Genomic DNA, 21,025 nt, shown 5'->3' with positions numbered 1-21,025 from the left:
GACCTAGATACTGTGTAAGAAATATGACTACTCTGGGACCACCATGTCATGAGAAACCCAAGCTGTATGGAAAGGCCCAAGAGTAGGGTCATCAAACTATAGCCCGTAGGCCAAATCTGGCTCATCACATTCTTTCTAGCTAAGAATGGCAGGGAGGGGCAGCCAAAAGAATAACAACAGTCTGTGATATGTAATAAGTATATGAAACTTAAATAAAATGTTATTGAAACTATCACACTTATTTATTTACTTATTGTCTGTGGCTGCTTTCATGCTACAATGGCAGAGTTGAATAGCTGTGACAGACATCATGTGACCCTTGAAGCCTAAAATATTTACTATCTGGACCTTTACAGGAAAAGTCTGCCAACCCTCAGCCTCAGAGGATAAGAGGGAGAGGCCAGGAAGCATCAAGGAGCTAATATATGTAAGTATATAAATACGCCATGCATCTCAAACCTTCCGCCTCCAGCCAATTTAACTGATGCCACGTGGAACAGAGACAAATTACCCAGCTGAGCCCTTCCCAAATTCCTGATCAACAATAGCAAAAGCAAAATAAATGACTGTTTTAAGGCATTACGTTTTGAGTAGTTTGTTACATAGCAAGAAATAACTGAAACACCTTACAACCATCCTACAAAGGAAGATGTTGTTATGCAGATATTTGGATGAGGAAATGGAAGCTCAGAAAGATTAAATAACGCACTGAAGTTCACACAGCTGGCAAATAAGGAGCTGGGATTTCAACCCAGGTCCTTTCAATTCCTAAGCTTTATTTGTGATACAGTAGCCCCATAATATTCAGCCTTTACTCTATTGCGATACATTTTATGCCCATGTCAGTCTTCATTAACTCAAAAAAAAAGTGTACTGACAATTGTCACCACAGGTAAGCACTGCACTAAGCTTTGTGGGGAAACAAGAGATATAATTTAGATGGAATCTGAAAATTTTACTTAACTTTTTACTTAGCTAAGAAGACCAAGGGTTATTATAATGTGATGATGGATGAAATATTGTAAATTAAAATTTGACACATTTATTCTGAAGGTGGTGGCCTACAGAATCCCATTCTAGGTAACAAAACCTTCAGAAAAGCTATTTGTTTGATCTTTATATCACAGTTCTAGGACTTTCCTTTAAGGAGCAAGTTGTCAGCAGTCAGTGAAGAGATGGCGTGAAAGCTCATCCTGCCTACCCGCAAAGTTAGTTACACATTAGTGTTTTACTTTGGTTTTTCATTTCAGATTAACTGTCCTCTTCCCTGTTCAAACCATATGTAACTGTAACTGAATGGAAGTTAAACATCTGGAAACTGTTAGGATTGAATAGCAATGAAAGGCAGGAAGCACAAGACTATGGAAAGTGGTTTTGAACAACCAGGGTAAGGAATGTGAAGAAAACTAAGCATATTCCAAGTTGTCTGCCATTATCATACACTCTCAAGGTCGTTACTAGAGATGGGTCACTCTGAAGTGAAGGCTGTCAACTAGGAACACAGCTAGATGAAATACAGTATGGTGAAAATGGAGGCAACTATGGGTTTAAAGGTCATTTCCTTGTTTATCAAGGGCCCTACTTAGGTGTAGGCTGCTTGAGAGCCAAAATATGTCACCTTTATAATATTTGATAGCCAGTGGTTTGTTGGGACTGGGACATACCAGCTTACAATAACTGATTACATTTTTAGGAATTTTTGTGAGCAGATTGTTGAACTTTGCCATGATAGAAGCATTTACACCATGGAATCTGGCAAATACAATAAGTCAGGGCTCTTTTTTAAGAGAGCCAGTTTGCCAGCACACCACTGAGACAGAATCAATTAAAAATGATTAGCCAGTAGTCCAAAATTCTTTAGAGTGTGTGATAAACTATAACGCATTCATTACATTTATGCTTTTCAATAATTTTTAGTGACATGAGAAACAAATCTGGAAGCAAAAGTATAGCTCCAATATAGTCCCCAAAATGCTAAAACATATAGCTATATGTACAAAATTATAAGAAAGAAAATGCATCAATGTCTTCACAGTGGTTATCTTTGGGTTGTAGATTTACAGGTAACTGTTGTTTCATGCATTATATCTTTCAAGTATTTCTATAAGCATTGCTTTCTTAATTGAAAACCATTCAAAATAATGTACCTAAGTATTAACCTTTTTAAATTTTGTGTACAGGAATGACAGAGGGAGGGTTTACAGGAAGAGGGGTTGGAAGAGGAGGACTTTCTCTTCTTAACTCATTCAGTCCTGTGAGAAAAGGATTGAGGAGAAACCATTATGATTGAATTGGAGCTAGGAGTTGGGCTAGGGTCACAGAGGGAATGAGTAGAGAAGCAAAAGACTAATAGAGGCAGGAAAAGGGAATACTAAAACAGGGATCAGAAACTGTATCCCTAGCAGCTACATAAAGAAGCCATGTCATAGTCATTTCACTTTTTGAGCATCAATTGTTTCATCTCTAGTGTGTGCAGGCCACACTAGAAAACAATGCACAAATTTCATTTTAATCAAGATATTCTAAGTGAACTTCCTCTTAAAGGCAGTCGGCTCTCAGGGTGGGTGTGCGGCAGCATGAGACTCACCTGGCAAAGGAAAGTAGAGGAATGTTTGCTGGAGAGGAAGGAAGGGAATTGTGCAAGATGAGAGTAGAGGGGTGTTGTTTAGTGAGGGTGCTGGAAGAAAACTGTCCTAATTGTAAAACCTCAATGGTAGTATCAAAGGGATGTTTGGGGACAAAAATATGGCTCCACGTTTGTTTTATTTTATATGTAGATAAAGAACCCTTGCTTCTCACAGACAAATTTCTAACTTCTACCAAGGAATTTCTGAATGTAGTCTGTATGATAAGATCCCTGATTATGTGTTATAATGAAAAAATCAGGAATCTTCATTAGAAGATTACTCTGAAACTGAATAAATTTTGTTTAGTAATGTTTTAAACACATCTCTTAAGGTCCAGATTATTTTCTAGGATCACATTATAAAAAAGATCTTAAAAATACAGTAGAATTTTTTTTTTTTTGAGATGGGGTTGCATTTTGTCACCCAGGCTGGAGTGCAGTGGGATGATCCCTGCTCACTGTAGCCTCAACCCCCTCGACCTCAAGCGATCCTCCTGCCTCAGCACCCCAAGTAGCTGGGACTACTGGCCCAGTTAATTTTTGTATTTTTCACAGAGACGTTGTCTCATCATTTTACTCAGGCTGGTCTCGAGCTCATGAGCTCAAGTTGTCCACCCACCTTGGTTTCCCAAAGTGCTAGGATTACAGGTGTGAGCCACAGCACCCAGCCTAGTAGAGTTTTTATTAGTTGTTAACTCTGACACTAATGTAGTTAGAAAGAGGTAGAAACTAATGGCTCAGTATATTACTTTATCCGTGGGTTCCAATTATCTATACAAAGTTGTTGCTTATTTCTACAATAGTTTCATGTCTATTGTAGTTATTCTCACTCATCTTGAAGAAAAAAAATCCCCTGATGTGATAAAGTACAATGGTTCCAACTCACATATTTACAATGTAATTAAAGTTTAAACTTTAATCTTTTTATAAACCTTAATATGATTTAATGCATATTACTTTATCTGTGGGTTCCAATTATCTATTCAAAGTTGTTGCTTATTTCTACAATAGTTTCATGTCTATTGTAGTTATTCTCACTCATCTTGAAGGAAAAAAAATCCCCTGATGTAAGTACAATGGTTTCAACTCACATATTTACAATGTAATTAAAGTTTAAACTTTAATCTTTTTATAAAACTTGATTTAATGCATGCCATGTGTGCCTTTTTTCAAGGAGATCTGTATTTTTTAAACGACTTTGTAAGTCAGTCTCATGTACACATATGACGTTGGAGCTAGTTGGGTTATCTCCATTTTAATTGTATTTTTGAGACATTATAAGAAAAACATCAATGTTGCATTCCACTGGATCCCTCTTCCCAAACAGACCTGGATGAGTCTAGCTTTGCCCAGGACTGTGGACTTCCATGTTATGTGGGGCTGGGTGCTGAGGACATCGACACATCTGTAACCAAATCAGTGAACCTCAGTGGGAGCTGAGAGCCATGTCTCTGGAATGAGGGCCTCTCGTTCCTTTGTTCTCGATATTTCCTGGCAACGTGTACACAAGCACATGCTATTAACAGATGGTGGAAGGCATAATTGGGATTTTTATCATAACATATCCCTCATGCTTCCACCATGCGCCAAAGAAGAAGAGATGCTTGAACTAGCTAGCTTCATCACAGCAGGACTAAAACCCCCTACTGTACTTCAAACCTCCCAAGACCTGAGTCCCTCCACGGAACTCAACCACTCAGTTAGATGTGGTTTTCAGTCAGAAGTACAGAGCCAGCTTTGGCAGACATGTTCCTTCAGACTCCTTTTAAGATCAATTGTTAATGTGAGAGAGACTGGAGCCTAGTTTATCTGGTAAGTTGAGGCATACATCTGCGCTGCAGAGCTGAGGCCTATGGGATTGGCAGAGAGCCCTAAACTTTGTACAGACAACTGTGCCACATAACCCGCACAGATGAAAAGGTCTCCTTTGCTTAACCCCATAGCTATGTGCTGAGCAAGTCAGAAAGAAAGCAGGAACAAGTATGGCAAAGAACTTAGCCAAAGAAGCTTAAGAGGATTAATTTTGATTTTTTGCTGTTGATGTTCAAATCTAGTGTGTGCCTTCTCAGTTCAAAATTGATTACCCAGGTCTGCTTTATAAAAGCATACATACATAATGCATATTTTTAAGAGAAAATTAATTCTTCATAATTTATAAGTCTCTAAAGAAGTATAGTTCATAATGTTCGTATGACTCTTGTGCATTTATGCCGCTTGCATCATCCAAAGAACTTGAGGGGTTTTGTTAAAAGTATCTGCTGGCTGGGAATATTTCACATTACACCCAGGATGATTAAAATCGCAGGGCTACCCTTTGGGCACATGCCTGAGCATTGTAATCAGTGAGGTTTATATTTAGTGGTCAGTAGCATAGCTAAAGAAGTACCTCAGACAGCTTGAAATCAAACATGGTGGTGGTTATAGCTGGTGGTTAGGAGCTGGGAATCAGATGGTTGGGTTCAAATCTGACCCTTTCTCCTACCAGCTAAGTGACTTCGATCAACACACTCAACTTCTCTAAACCTTGATTTCCCCATTTGTAAATAGGCATGAAAATATTATCATGGGGTTAATTATATCATTATAAAATATGTAAAAGAAATCATTATAAAATATATAAAATATCACACGGTTGTGAGTTTTAAATGAAGTAATAAGTGAAAGTACTTACCATAATACCTGTTGCATAATATGTGCTAAATAAACATTAGCTATTATTTATACAAAGTGATAAATAGGGCTACATAATTTTCTAGCCCCACAGCAAAATGAAAATGTGGAACCCTTTGTTCAGAAAGTAAAGAAAAAAAAAAAGTGCTGTTAAAGCTTAAAAAAAGCTTTTTATTCTCTTTCATGCTCTCTCTCAGCTTGTGATGGTGATATTGTATTTAATTACTAGACTTTTCAGATTTACAAAAAAAAAGAAGAAAAAAGAAGAAAATGGAAAGTGGAGTTCTCATATTACTCCCTCCAGGTTTCCACTATTATTAACATCTTGCATTAGTGTGGTACATTTGTTATACTTGACAAACCAATATTGACACATAATTACTGACTAAAATCCATAGTTTATATTAGAATTCACTCTTAATGTGTATAGTTCTACATGTTTTGAAAAATGCATAATGTCATATATCTACCATTACAGTATCATACAGAATAGTTTCACTGATCAAAAATATCCTTTGATAGCTGGCTAATCATATGCAAAAAAATGAAACTGGATCCCTATCTTTCACCATATACAAAATTAACTCAAGATGAATTAAAGATTTAATTGTAAGACCTTAAACTGTAAAAATCCTAGAAGAAAACCTTGGAAACACCATTCTGGACATAGCTTTGGGAAAGTTTTATGACTACATCCTCAAAAGCAATTGCAAGAAAATAAAATTGACAAGTAGGACCTGGTTAAACTAAAGGGCTTCTGTACAGTAAAAGAAACTATCAACAGAGTAAACAGACAACCTGCAGAATAAGAGAAAATATTCACACACAATGCATTCAACAAAGATCTAATATCTGGATTCTATAAGGAACTTAAAGAGTTGAACAAGCAAAAAACAACTCCATTAAAAAATGGGCAAAAGACATGAACAAACACTTGTCAAAAGATGACATACAAGTCACCAACAAACATGAAAAAATGCTTCTCATCACTAATCATCAGAGAAATGCAAATCAAAACCACAATGAGATATCATCTCATACCAGTGGGAATAACTATTACTAAAATGTCAAAAAACAACAGATGTTGGTGAGATTGTGGAGAAAGGGAATGCTTATAAACTTCGGGGGGAATGTAAATTAGTTCAGACACTGTGGAAAGCAGTTTGGAGATTTCTCAAAGAACTTATAACAGAACTACCATTAGATTTAGTAATCCCATTACTGGGTATATATCCAAAAGAAGACAAATCGTTCTACCAAAGGGACACTTGTACTTGCATGTTCACTGCAGCACTATTTACAATAGCAAAGACATAGAACCAATCTAAGTACCCATCAGCGAAGGGTTGGATAAAGGAAATGTGGTACATATATACCATGGAATACTACACAGTCATAAAATAGAACAAAATCGCCTGGCCAACATGGTGAAACCCCATCTCAACTAAACAAACAAACAAAGAAACAAACAAACAAAAAAATTAGCTTGGCATGGTGGCAGGTGCCTGTAATCCCAGCTACTCAGGAGACTGAGGCAGGACAATCACTTGAACCTGGGAGGCAGAGGTTGCAGTGAGCCGAGATCGCGCCATTGCACTCCACCTTGGGTGACAAGAGCGTGACTCTGTCTCAAAAAAAAAAAAAAAAAAAAAAGGAACAAAATTGTGTTATTTGCAGCAACATGGATGGAGCTGGAGGCCATTATCCTAAGCAAATTAATGCAGGAACAGAAAACCAAACACCACATATTCTCACTTATAAGTGGGAGCTAAACATTGAGAACTCACGGACATAAAGGTGGCAACAATAGACACTGGAGACTATTAGAGAGTTGAGGAGGGGTTGAAAAACTAACAGTTGGGTACTATTCTGTATCTGTGTGACAGGATCATTTGTACCCCCAACCCCAGCATCATACAATATAATCAGGGAACAAACTTGCACATGTACCTCCTGAGTCTAAAATAAAAGTTGGAGCTGGGCGTGGTGGCTCACGCCTGTAATCCTGGCACTTTGGGAGGTTGAAAAGGTGGATCACTTGAGTCCAGGAGTTTGAGACCAGCCTACATAACACTGGCGAAACCCTGTCTCTACAAAAAAATACAAAAAACTTAGCTGGGCCTGGTGGGCGCACCGGTAGTCCCAGCTACTACTGAGGCTGAGTTGGGAGGATCACTTGAGCCCAGGAGGTGGAGGTTGCAGTAAGTTAAGTTTGCACCACTGCACTGCAGCCTGGGTGACAGAGTGAGACTCTGACTCAAAAAAAAAAGTTGAAAAAACAAAAAAGATTCCTTGTGCTTTGCTTCTGCATCCTTTCCCCACTATTTCCCCCAGTCCCTGGAAACCACTGATCTTTCCATTGTCTCCTTTGCCTTTTCAGATGTCATATAGTTGGAATTATATAATATGTAGCTTTTTCAGACTAGCTTCTTTTAATTAGCAATATGCATTTAAGCTTTCTCTTCCATGATTTTTTATGGCTTGATAGCTTATTTTTATTGCTGAATTTCATTGTATGGATATGCCACAGTTTATTCATTCATCTACCAAAAGACTTCTCGGTTACTTCCAATTTTTGACAACTATGAATAAATTTGCTATAAACATTCATGTGCAGTTCTTTTGTGTGTGGGCATAAGTTTTTAACTCATTTTGATTTTAGCCATTCTAATAGGTATGTGGTGATATCTCGTTTTTGTTTTAATCTGCAAATTTGTAATAGCATATGACGTGGAACTTTTTTTATATGCTTACTTGCCATCTGTATATCTTCTTTGCAAAGGTGTCTGTTCAGATCTTTTACTCTCTTTCTAATTGGATTGTTTGTTTTTTAATGTTGAGTTTTAAGAGTTCTTTGTATATCCTGGGTAACAGTCCTTTCTCAGATATGTCCTTTGCAAATATTTTTTCTGCCTGTGCCTCATCTTTTCATCATCTTAATGAAGTTTTTCACAGAGCAGAAATTTTTTATTGTAATGGAATCTAACATCAATGTTTTCTTCTAGAAGTTTTATAGTTTTCCATTTAGGTTTGTGATTCATTCTAAGTTAATTTTTGTGTAGTATACGGTTAGATTCTATATTCATTTTTTGCATGTGGATGTCTAATTTTTCCAGTATCATTTATTGAAAATACTATCCTTTCCCCAGTGAATTAACTTTGCTTTGTCAAAGATCAGTTGACAATACTGTGTGGGTCTTTTTCCAGATTCTCTATTCTGTTCCTCTGCTCTATTTGTCTGTTCTTTCACCAATACCACATTGTCTTGATTACTGTGGTTTGTAGTAACTCTTGAGGAAGTATAGTGTCAGTCCTCTGACTTTGTTCTTCTTCAATATTTTGTTGGTTATTCTGGGTCTTTTGCCTCCCAATGCAAACTTCAGAATCAGTTTGTTGTTCACCACAAAGTAACTTTCTGGGCTACTTTATTGAAATTGCATTGAATCTGTAGATCAACTTGGGAAGAACTGATATTTTAACAACATTGAGTCTTCTTATCCATGAACATGGAATATCTCTTCATTTATTTGTGATCTACTTTGATTTCTTTCATTAGAGTTTTGTAGTTTTCTTCATATACACATGAAATCTTACAGATATTTTGTTAAATTTATGCATAAATATTTTATATCTTTTATTTGCTATTTAATGTTGTTCTGAGTGTAAAAATTAAAATGCAAATTTTACCATTCATCTCATATCATGCAATTCCACTTTTAAGTGCAAACATAAAACATTTAATTCATGTGTAGAATCACCAGAATTACACAGTGGAAAATCTGTACAGAATGTATGTCCATGAAAACAGCCCAGCTGATAAATGAGAAGTGGTGGAGATACAGGCAGTACAGCTGATCACAGAAGGATGCTAACTAACTAGAGAATAAAGAATACTTCAGCTGGAAAGGAAATAATGTTGATCTCTAGTTCAAGAAACTAGGTCCCAAATGAAAAGTGGCCAGGGTCACACAGGTAAAGACTGATGAGAACCTCTCTTACCATCCAAGCAGCATTGTTGAAATTCACTATGTAATATTAGTTCAGGTTTCTTATATACTGGATTTCAGGTCTGCTGACATTCAAAGTTTTATTGAGCTTGACTAGATACTTCTGGGAATATTCAGATGTACACACTGTGAGTCCAAGTAGAATCCCAAAGCAGTTACGACTGTCACAGATGTAGCAATACCTTTGGCCCCAAAACTTGTTGAAGGAGAGACTAAATTAGAACTAGTCACACTGACATGTTTTTAATATTATGCATTGATTCTGCTGGGAAATAAAAGAGGCATCTTCCTTCACGGGGGAGAAAAGTGACTGGTGTGTATGTGTTCTTGGCAGGAGTTTTTGCCATCTGAGCCAGGCTCAGTTGGGGAGAACATCAGATTCAGAAGAGACCTGAAAGATAAACTCATTCAGTGGCTTTTAAACTGTGTTCTAGGGATCTACACACATTTCATTACATTTATTTTATTATTTGAAAAACTAAGTTAAAAAATGTTTACTACTCAAATATGTTACAGATCAAAGCTTGACACGGTGGAAATCACAGATCATGATAATCTTCAAATGTCTCATGAGGAAATGCTATACATGGTAACTTATGAAATAGGTATACTACTTTTATCTGTGCTATGTATTAGGGAGCCATACAAGACTTCATTTTATGAAAGGATTCCCTTGCACAAAAGTTAAGTTTGAAAATCACTGATCTATTCATCCCCCTCCAAATAAGCCTCTAAGAACTGTTGATAGATTCATAATACATGTTTAATAAAATTTCAGTCATCATTATTTCCAACAGACAGAGAAATTGAGGCCTAGGTTGACTAAATGACTTGCCCAACACATCCAGATATTTAGCAGCAAAGCCAGAATTTTACCTGTGTCTTGACTCCTAGATCATTTTTCTTTTTACTCTATTGCAATTGCCTCCAGATTCCATCCCCAACAAAGAGCTAAAATATTAAGTCTTCCAGGCATAGGCTGTATTTACTGTTCCTTTGATCTATCCTTTTCTTAGTCCTGGGAGCCAGGAGGGAAAAAGAGAGAGGGCGGGGGGAGAGAGAGAGAGAGAGAGAGAGAGATCTCAACAGAGGACTCACCAAGATGTTCTTATTTTGACATCTTTAACACTTGGGACAAAAAAGTGACAATCCTACTTTTAAATGTTTATCCCATTTTCCTTATAAAAACACTTATATGTGGCAGACCATGGATCCCAAATTTTGATCAGAAATGTGATCTTTCTTTCAGAGATCCCAAAGATAGCCAATTATTTAGAGCCTAGAGGAGAGGTAAGAACCCACAGCTACCATGAATGAATAAATGATGAGTTCTGACCATCGTTCTCCAACTTTACAAACTGTGGCACTACACACAAATTTAAGACATCCACAAGCCCCACTTTTGAAAACTTTACAGTCACTTACGCAGCCTGTTCTGAAAATACTTTCAAACCGTTCCCTCTCCCTCCTTCTCCCATCCTCTATATATTGATATATTCTTGTCTATGCCTATCTTTCTAGTCTTTGAACACCTCCAAATTCAGGCTTAGAGCAACAAATGAGTAAATGGGGAAAAAATTAAATCCCCAAACCGCTTTACAAAGGCTTAAATGTATGATTAGAATATTATTGTAATATCTATACGGCAAATAATAGGAACTCAATAAATACTTGAATTAATAAATTTGTTTTACATATTTTTATGGAATATTTCTTATTTTCTGCCTACAAGTTAGAGTGATTGTTGAAAAGCACACAGATTGATAAAATGAATAACTCAGTAAGCAAAGCTGCCTTTATAGGGAGGTTCGGCCCATGTCCTGCAACACTAGGCTACCTGCTGGTGGGCTTTAGTGATGGTGATGAGTGATTTACCTGAATTCAGCCATCTTTAACCTACTCCCCCTTGTGGTTAGTGTGAGACATTTTAAGGTGGCTGGTGTGGCTTTCACTCCTTTAGCACTATGTTCTGACCTAGAGATACAATAATTCACGGGCAAAACCAAACTCAAAACCAAAACATTTTAAGAGTGGACTAGACTAATGTGAATGCGGGAAGACCTAAAAAGCCAGGCCCTTTTCTCTTGATCTCTTTCTTTCCTAAGCAGCTCCTTCACCTTCATCAAGACTCAGCTCAGGACCAACCTCTTCCAGAAAGTTTGTTCTGGTTTCTTGATCTGTGAGTTTGAGGCCTCAACTTGTGACTGCCTCTATCAAAGAGCCTATCACTCTGTGTCTCTGCTCACTAGTCCCTAGTCCCCAGTGGACTGTGAACAACTGGAGGTGGGGGCAGGAACTGTGTCTTGCATTTCTTTATTCCAAAATGTCTTCTTTTGCCAGCTATGGAGTAGATGTTCAATAAATGTTTGTTGAAATAAGTAAGTGGTTCTTTCCACTAAAAACTTTAGACAATTGGTATAATATCTCAGGTTGTAATTTTCTCATTTATAATCTTAGGGATTTAGGACTTTAAGTCCCTAAAGAGTCTGTGTGTCTGGAATTACATTTATTATCAAAATATTCTGTAAGAATTGGTCCCCCCTTTTGACTTTCAAGTTCTTTTTTTTTTTTTTTTTGTTGAGATGGAGTCTCGCTCTGTCACCTAGGCTGGAGTGCAGTGGCGCGATCTCGGCTCACTGCAACCTCCACCTCCTGGGTTCATGCCTTTCTCCTGCCTCAGCCTCCCGAGTAACTGGGACTACAGGTGCCCACCACCACCACGTTGGGCTAATTTTTTGTATTTTTAGTAGAGACAGAGTTTCGCCGTGTTAGCCAGGATAGTCTTGATCTCCTGACCTCGTGATGTTTGTTTGTTTTAAGATGGAGTCTCGCTCTGTCACCTAGGCTGGGGTGCAGGGGCGCGAACTCGGCTCACTGCAACCTCCACCTCCTGGGTTCATGCCTTTCTCCTGCCTCAGCCTCCCGAGTAACTGGGACTACAGGTGCCCACCACCACCACGTTGGGCTAATTTTTTGTATTTTTAGTAGAGACAGAGTTTCGCCGTGTTAGCCAGGATAGTCTTGATCTCCTGACCTCGTGATCCACCCGCCTTGGCTTCCCAAAGTGCTGGGATTACAGGCGTGAGCCACCGCACCCGGCCTTGACTTTCAAGTTCTTTTATTTGGGGACTTTTGAATTTTTTGACTCTATGGAATTGTATGCCATGGTATGTTAATATTGGTGGGAATGGAAACAGCCCAGTAGTTACTAGCAAAGATGACATTGAAGAGATTTCTTTATAAGTAATTGTCTGAATGATTATTTTCCAAAGAAAATCATCTATTCCATACAGACCTCAAATAAGTTTTTATTTACATTTTTTATTTCATTTCAAGACATACCAACTTATGGAGAGGTCTAGAAGTATTTCCTCCTCTTGGCTTGGAGTTCCCAACATATCAAGTTTTAATAATATTTGACTCAGGACCACAAAGCATTATTTAGCAAATATACAGTTTGTGTTCAAGACATTTGAGGAAAATAAAAACGTGAAGAAAAAATTACTAAGCTTCCCCCAACATGGTTTAAATTTCTATGTTGATTCAATGAGTAAACATTGAAAAATGTATATGACTGTGAATCTAAGAATAGTAATACTTAATACAGACTCTGCCATAAAACAAAACTTTGTCCAGGCTTTTCTCAAAAAGATAATGGATAACAAGTGTTGGCAAGGGTGTGGAGAAAGAGGAATGTTTGTACACTGTTGGTGGGAATGTAGATGGATGCAGCAAGTATGGAGGTTTCTAAGGAAATCAAAAGAAAAACTACGAAACTACCGCATGACCTGGCAATCTCCCTTCCGGGCATATACCCAAAGGAAATGAAATCACCACCTCATAAAGATAGCTGCACTTTCATGTTGATTGAGGCGTTACTCACAATAGACAAGACATGGAAACAACCAAAGCATCTGTCAACCGATGAATGGATAAACTGTGATATATATAGTATGATGGAATACTATTCAGCCTTAAAAAAGATTCTGTCATTTGAGACAACATGGATGAATGGAGAGGACATTATGCTAAGTGAAGTAAACCAGACCACAGGAAGAAAAATACTGCATGATCTCACTTATATATGAAATCTTTTAAAACACTGAATAAATAGAAATGGAGAGTATAATGGCGATTGGAGTGGGAGGATGGGGGAAATGGGCAGATGTAGGCTAAAGGGGACAAAGTTGCAGTTATATAGGATGAATTAATCTAGAGATCTAATGAATAACATGAGGAAGACAGCTAAAAATATTACATACTGGAAATTTGCTAAGAGAGATTTTTGGTACTTTTACCACACACACAAAAGTGAGTATGTGAGAGGATGGATGTGTTAGTTCACTTGACTATAGTAATCACTTTATTATATATGTGTATATCAAAACATCATGCTGTACATCTTAAATATATACAATAAAGAAAGTGTTCAAACTGCCTAAGATCTAGAAGACATCAGAGAGGATTGTATACAAGTCTGGCAGTGAGGCAAAGCGAGAATTCATTGTCTTATCCCATGTCTCTGTTTTGTTTCTGTGAGAATTTGGGTCTATTGGAGGCAGAGAGAGTGGTGTGCTCTAAGGATACTGACAGCTGGAACTTTTGTTCTTCTAAAGTAGGAAGCACTCAGAAGTGGGAATGCTTGCAGGAGACAGTCCTTTCAGAACTGAGGTAAAAATTTTTCAAATTAAAAAAAATGTTTTGGAGGCCATGGAAAGAAATTGATATTTTTAATGAACTAAGTTAGGACAGGAGGAATCTGCAACTGGTCAGAAAATAGAATTTTAAGTAAAGGGAAGAAAAATAAATGTTGTAGATATCAGGATGTTTGTTGTTAAGCAATATTTTTTGGGTGTGTTTGTGTTGTTGTTTTTTGAGCCTTACTGCTAGTTTGTAAAGAGGGACTTTTTGATTATAAAGAAAACTGCAGGCCAGGCATGGTGGCTCATGCCTGTAATCCCAGCGCTTTGGGAGGCGGAGGTGGGCGGATCAACTGAGGTCAAGAGTTCGAGACAAGCCTGACCAACATGGAGAAATCCCATCTCTACTAAAAAATACAATATTAGCCGGGTGTGGTGGCACATGCTGTAGTCCCAGCTACTTGGGAGGTTGAGGCAGGAGAATTGCTTGAACCCGGGAGGCGGAGGTTGACGTGAGCCGAGATCACGCCATTGCACTCCAGTCTGGGCAACAAAAGCAAAACTCCATCTCAAAAAGAGAAAAAGAAAACTGTAGTTTGAAATGTAAAATGACCCCATGAGGCCTGTATTTGCCTCTACTGCAGTCTTTTCAGGAATGTAGGCACAGGTTAATCTGTATGTAAAGGATTATGTTAGCCTCTGAGAGACTCTGGGAAAGGGTTGTCCTGTTAAAGTCATAAAGGCTCTTCTTTTCCTTCAAAGGGTATTTTTTTTTTCTATGTAGAAAATCTACCAGAAAACCTTACAAAATGTCTAAGGATGGCAAAAAGAGTTATCTCAGATCTTCTATTCGTGTTTGGGAATTCTAATAAACTGAATTCATGTTTTCGTTTATTTGTTTGTTTTGTTTTAAATTTTTGTGAGTACATCATACATCTATATATTTATAGGGTACATGAAATATTTTGATATAGGCATGCAATGCATAATAATCACATCAGGGTAAATAGGGTATCCATCATCTCAAGCATTTATCCTTCTTTGTGTTTCAAACAATCCAATTATAGTCTTTTAGTTATTTTTAAATGTACAATAAATTATTGTTGATTGTAGTCACTCTGTCATGCTATCAAATGCTAAATTTTATTCATTCTATCTAATTATATTTTTGTACACATTAACCATTCCCACTTACCCCTCACCCCCACTGCCAAACTATCCTTTTCAGTCTCTGGTAACCATCGTTCTACTATCTCCATGAGTTCAATTGTTTTTATTTTTAAATCCCACAGATAAGTAAGAACATGCAAAATTTGTCTTTCTGTGCCTGGCTTATTTCACTTAACATAATGACCTCCAGTTCCATCCATGTTGTTGCAAATGACAGGATACTATTCTTTTAATAACTGAATAGTACTCCATTGTGTACATGTACATTTTCTTTCTCCATTCATATGTTGATGGATGCTTAGGTTGCTTTCAAATTTTAGGTATTGTAAACAGTGCTGCAACAAACATAGAAGTGCAGACATCTCTTTGATATACTGATTTCTTTTCTTTTGGGTATATACCTAGCAGTGGGATTGCTAGATCATATGGTAGCTCTATTTTCGGTTTTCTGAGGAACCTCCAAACTGTTCTCCGTGGTGGTTGTACTAATTTACATTCCCACCAGCAGTGTACAAGGGTTGCCTTTTGTCCACAACCTTGCCAGCATTTGTTATTGCCTGTCTTTGGATATAAGCCATTTTAACTTACGTGAGATGATATCTCATTGTAGTTTCGATTTGCATTTCTCTGTTAATCAGTGATGTTGAGCACGTTTTCATATGCCTGTTTGTCATTTGTATGTCTTCTTTTGAGAAATGTCTATTCAGATCTTTTGCCCATTTTAGAATAGGAGGATTATTGGAGTTTTTCCCTATAGAGTTGTTTGAGTTCCCTATATATTCTGGGTATTAATCCTTTGTCAGATGGGTAACTTGCAAATATTTTCTCCCATGCTATGGGCTGTCTCTTCACTTTGTTGATTGTTTCCTTTGCTGTGCAGAAGCCTTTTTAGCTTGATGTGATTCCATTTACCCATTTTTGCTTTGGTTGCCTATGCTCATGGGGCGTTATTCAAGAAATCGTTGTCCAGTCCAATGTCCAGGAGAGTTTCTCCAATGTTCTTTTTTTTTTTTTTTTTTTTGTAGTTTCATAATTTTAGGTCTTATATGTAAGTCTGTAATCCATTTTGATTTGATTTTTGTATATTGTGAGAGATAGGGGTCTAGTTTCATTCTTCTGCATCTGGATATTCAGTTTTCCCAGCACTGTTTTTTGGAGAGACTGTCTTTTCCCCAGTGTATGTTCTTGGCACCTTTGTCAAAAATGAGTTCACTGAGGTGTATAGATTTGTTTCTGGATTATCTATTCTGATCCATTGGTCTATGTGTCTGTTTTTATGCCAGTCAGTACCATGCTGTTTTGGTTTCTACAGTTCTTTAGTATTATTTGAGGTCAGGTACTGTGATTGCTCCAGTTTTGTTTATTTTGCTCAGGATAGCTTTGGCTATTCTGGGTCTTTTGTGGTTCCATATAAATTTTAGGATTATTTTTTCTATTTCTTTGAAGAATGTCATTGGTATTTTGATAGGGGTTGCACTGAATCTGAAGAATGCTTTGGATGTATGGACATTTTAATAATATTGATTCTTGCAATCTATGAACATGAAATATCTTTTCATTTTTTGTATATTTTCTTCAACTTCTTTTATCAGTGTTTCATAGTTTTCATTATAGAGCTCTTTCACTTCTTTGGTGAGGCTAATTCTTAGTTTTTTTTTTGTAGTTACTGTAAATGGGATTATTAATTTTTTTCAGATTGTTTGCTGTTGGCATATAGAAATGCTACTGATTTTTGTATGTTGATTTTTTAATCCTGAAACTTCGCTGAATTTATCAGTTTGAATAGTTTTTTTGTGTGGAGTCTTTAGATTTTTCCAAATATAAGATTATATCATCTACAAACAAGAATAATTTGACTTCTTCCTTTCCAATTTGGATGCCCTTTATATCTTTCTCTTGTTTGATTTCTCCAGTTAGTACTTCCAGTACTATGCTGAATAACAGTGGTGAAAGTAGTCATCCTTGTCATGTTACAGATCCTAGAGGAAAAGTTTTCATTTTTGCTTCATTCAATATGATACTAGCTGTGGGTCTGTCATATTTAGCTTTTATTGTGTTGAAGTATGTTCCTTTATACCAGCTTTTTGAAGGTTTTATTAATAATGAAGAGATGCTAAATTTTATCAAATGCTTTTCGGTATCAATTGAAATGATCATGTAATTTTTGTCTTTCAGTCTGTTGATATGATGTGTCACATTCATTAATTTGTGTATGTTGAACCGTCCTTCCATCCCTGGGATAAATTCAATTCAGTCATGATGAATGATCTTTTTAATGTGTTGTTGAATTCAGTTTGCTAGTATTTTGTTGAGGATTTTTGCATCAATGATCATCAGGGATTTGGCCTATGTTTTTCTTTTCTTTTTTTGATGTGTCTTTGTCTGGTTTGGTATTATGGTAATACTGGCTTCATAGAATGAATTTGGAAGTATTTCCTCTTCTATTATTCAGAGTAGTTTCAGTAGAATTGGTGTTAGTTCTTTTTTAAATGTTTGATAAGGTTATCATGTTGTTTCTGAGCTCTAACAAATAATATAAGATTGTTTACTTTGTGACAACAAAAATTTGTTTTGCTAGGAATGCATATGCATTCCCATTTTTTACACCTGCTCCTAGAAAAATAACTGTGTATTCGTATAGCAGGGCCACTGGACTTTAAAAAAAAAATAGGAAAACAGGCATAACTTTATTTTTAATTTGTGGGGCACTATTAATAAACCTAGTACATTTGTAGCACTACAATGATGTTGAAGCAGGAAATTTCCCTGACCCCTCTGTGGGCAAGAACTGGAAAAAGCTGGCTCCTTCAGCACCAGCAGAGGCAAGTTCTACTCACTCGAACCCACAGCACTTAACCCCTTGCTGAAGGGAGCATGCAGGTGAGGAGGTGCACGAGCTGGGGAGAGTGTTTTGGGGTGCCAACAGGAACAAACTTTGTACCAATCCTGTGGCAGTGTTTTGGGGGTGTCCATGACCCCTGAAGCCCCAGAAGGAGTGTTACAGTCAGTGCTCTTTTAGCTTTGCCATCCATGGACAGCTTAAGTGTTTACAGCCCAGCAGAGAGTCAGTGTGACTGCCTTTTGCACCCACACCTGGGTTCTTATCTGGCATCCAGGAAGGATGTTGCATAAATGAATTTGAAGGATGGTCAATATGGGGGATTTTATTGCCGATGAAGGTGGCTCTCAGCAGAAAGGGGAGCTGAAAAGGTGACAGACTGGGGGAAGGTAAGCTTCCTCTGGAGTCTGGCTGGGGATGGCCAAACTCCTCTCCAAAGCTGTGCCATCAAGCTGTCCCTCTGAAGTCAAGCTGCTTCTCTCCAACTGTAGTTTCTGACATCCAGCTGCATCTCCTCTTCTCCTCTCTCTGCTGGCTGAGCTTGGGGTTTTTATGGGCACATGATGTGGGGCAAGGGGGTCATGGGTGGTTTTGGAAAAGGCAACATTCAAGTGGGAAAACAGGGATGTATGTTCTCACTTTGGGCCACAGTTCCAGGCTTGAAGGTGAGGCCCTGACTGGGGACCTGCCCTCTTCTGCCCAGAATTTTCCTGTCTCCTGTCCTATCAATGTGAAAATTGGTTTTGATCTAAAATGATTAAATATTAGTTAACGGAATCAAAAGTTTTTTATTGCTAGAAAGACTTAAAACTAGATCCCCATTGATCTATTTTTAGGCTTTGTGGTAACAGAGCCTGGCACCTAATGGACATTCAATAAATATTTGTTGACTCATGATTGACAAGTATCAATTTTGAGGCTAAAATGAAAAGTCCACTTAGAGTATAAGAAGTTTATATAACTTATCTTAACCACTGTAATGATTTTAGCTGAAGTTTTCATCGTTATTCCTTCATTTGGATTTCCTGACCTCTGAAAAGTGGAGGACAATTTTATGTTAACAAAATTATCTCTAGGCCAGGCATGATGGTTCATGCCTGTAATCCCAGCACTTTGAGGCCAAGCCAGGAGGATTACTTGAGCCCAGGAGTTTGAGACCAGCCTGGGCAATATAGCAAGATCCTCTCTCCACAAAAAAAAATTTTTTTTTAATTAGCTGGGTATGGTGGCACATGCTTATAGTCCCAGCTATGCAGGAGGCTAAGGTAGGAGGATCACCTGAGCCTGGAGGACAAGGCTGCAGTGAGCTGTGATCTCTCCACTGCACTGCAGCCTGAGTGACAGAACAAGACCCTGTCACCAAAAAAAAAAAAAAAAAAAGAAAGAAAATAAAACCTTTAAAATAATGTGATGTCTGGGATTAGCTTCAAAATAATGAACAAGATGGGCTATAAGTTCACCATTGTTGAAGCTGAGTGATTCACACACGAGGGTGCGTTATATTATCCTCTCTACACACATATATATATATGAAGTTTTATATATAGGTATGTATATAACTTTTCAATATGTAAAGTTAAAAAAAGGATTTATAAGATTGAAATGTAGTTCCTGTGTCTTTCCCAAATATTTATTTCTCATTCTGGGTCCCTTACTTAAAAGACAAATGAGGTTGGGGAAAGCATTTCCAGGCTCCAAAAATTTGATAGTATTGCTTATCTCCCTAATCCTAGGCCTCCTCTTTAGAAGCTTCTGGACAGGAATGAAGGCTTTTGGAAGCTTCCCAAGACTTATGGTTGAACAGCCTACTTTAGTTTCCATTACCTTCTCTTCTGGGTGGAGAAAAAAGCCCTTTAGGTTCAACAATTTACAAGGATGTGACAGGGGAGGTGGTTTTCCATTGAGAAAGAGATAATGGCAGCATTCCTTCCCTGAGAAAGGAGTTGCAAGGTGCTGTTGCCTCAGGGCACACTCCGGACAACTGAAACCAGCTATTGCTGACTGGGTTGGCTTTTAATTGATTATTTTGGTACTTGTGTTGGCAATTTTCCCTTTTCCTCAGTCTTTGAAAAAAAAGCAAACACATCTGTTATGTAACTACTAGAAGAAACACGAGGTTCTTAGCAACTGACCTAGTGTACCTTGACGGAATTGTATTATGTTTTGTGGGCATGGACTGCCATATAATTTGTGAGTCTTTTTTGATCACTTGGGTTTTGCTGGTAATATTTCAACAAAGGGGAGGAGATATTTGGGGCTGTCTTTGCTCTTGCCTTGTGAGATGTTCTCACCCTGCTCCAGTATAATTGAGCCAATATGAGTTTTAATCTTTTTTTCCTCATTAAGAAATGCTCAAATTTATATATAGAACACTGAAATCCAATATATATTTAAGAAGTTATCTCTAGGCAGTATAAAAGAAACCAAATACATTTGTAACACTACAATGATGTAAAAATTTGTTTTGTTTGACTTAAAATGATTAAATATTGGTTAAAAGAGTCAATACTTTTTTATTGCTAGAAAGACTTAAAAAAACAAACCCTGGAGATTATTCTATCTGAAAGTTCTTATTTATGCAATAGAAGTTACTGATGCCCAGAAAAGCAATGTGACTTGTCACTATCACAGGTCCCTTTGAGAAAACTTTTTTTTTTTGCTTTTGCTCTCTCTGAAAAGCAGTTTTACAGGGCCTGACAAAAAAATTCACTCAGCACAGCCATAGTTTAAAAGTTAGTGAGCCATAGGAGCTATGGCAGAGTAGAAAAATGAATTTGCTATCATCTGCTGTTTTGTTTTATGCAAGACACATACCATGGAACCTCCAGCTTTAGGGTTCTCAGGGAGACAATGTAATGTAATGTTTCTATTACAGGAAAAAATAGAGAAAACTCAGCCATAAAGGTTCCAGTTCAAAAATTCAGTTAATGTGCATTTGGGAAATCAAAATATCCTTCTCATATTCAAAGAAAATAATTGCTGTTAAAGTCAATTTGGGGAAGTCTGCTTTTAATAACAGTCTCTTTAGAGAATAGTCACTCAAAATTGAGAAAATAGATTCAGCTTCAAGTCA

At 37.4% G+C, this 21,025-nt stretch overlaps 2 long non-coding RNA genes across 2 annotated transcripts in view; one reads left to right on the top strand and one right to left on the bottom strand.

The window, feature by feature from the left end:
- Positions 1 to 1,249: 1,249 nt before the first annotated feature.
- LOC108517127 (uncharacterized) overlaps positions 1,250 to 21,025 on the top strand; it is a 32,441-nt gene continuing 12,665 nt past the window's right edge. Inside the window, exon 1 of the long non-coding RNA XR_001882008.1 lies at positions 1,250 to 1,387. This is a non-coding gene — a long non-coding RNA (uncharacterized LOC108517127). The remainder of the gene's footprint in view (positions 1,388 to 21,025) is intronic.
- LOC108517128 (uncharacterized) overlaps positions 10,161 to 21,025 on the bottom strand; it is a 34,974-nt gene continuing 24,109 nt past the window's right edge. Inside the window, exon 3 of the long non-coding RNA XR_001882009.1 lies at positions 10,161 to 10,321. This is a non-coding gene — a long non-coding RNA (uncharacterized LOC108517128). The remainder of the gene's footprint in view (positions 10,322 to 21,025) is intronic.

The sequence above is a fragment of the Rhinopithecus bieti genome, unplaced genomic scaffold (genome assembly GCF_001698545.2).
Source record: "Rhinopithecus bieti isolate Rb0 unplaced genomic scaffold, ASM169854v2 scaffold_36840, whole genome shotgun sequence".
NCBI classification, from domain to species: domain Eukaryota; kingdom Metazoa; phylum Chordata; class Mammalia; order Primates; family Cercopithecidae; genus Rhinopithecus; species Rhinopithecus bieti.
The sequence above is the reverse complement of the archived record's forward strand: the minus strand, read 5'-3'. Positions and strand labels throughout refer to the sequence as shown.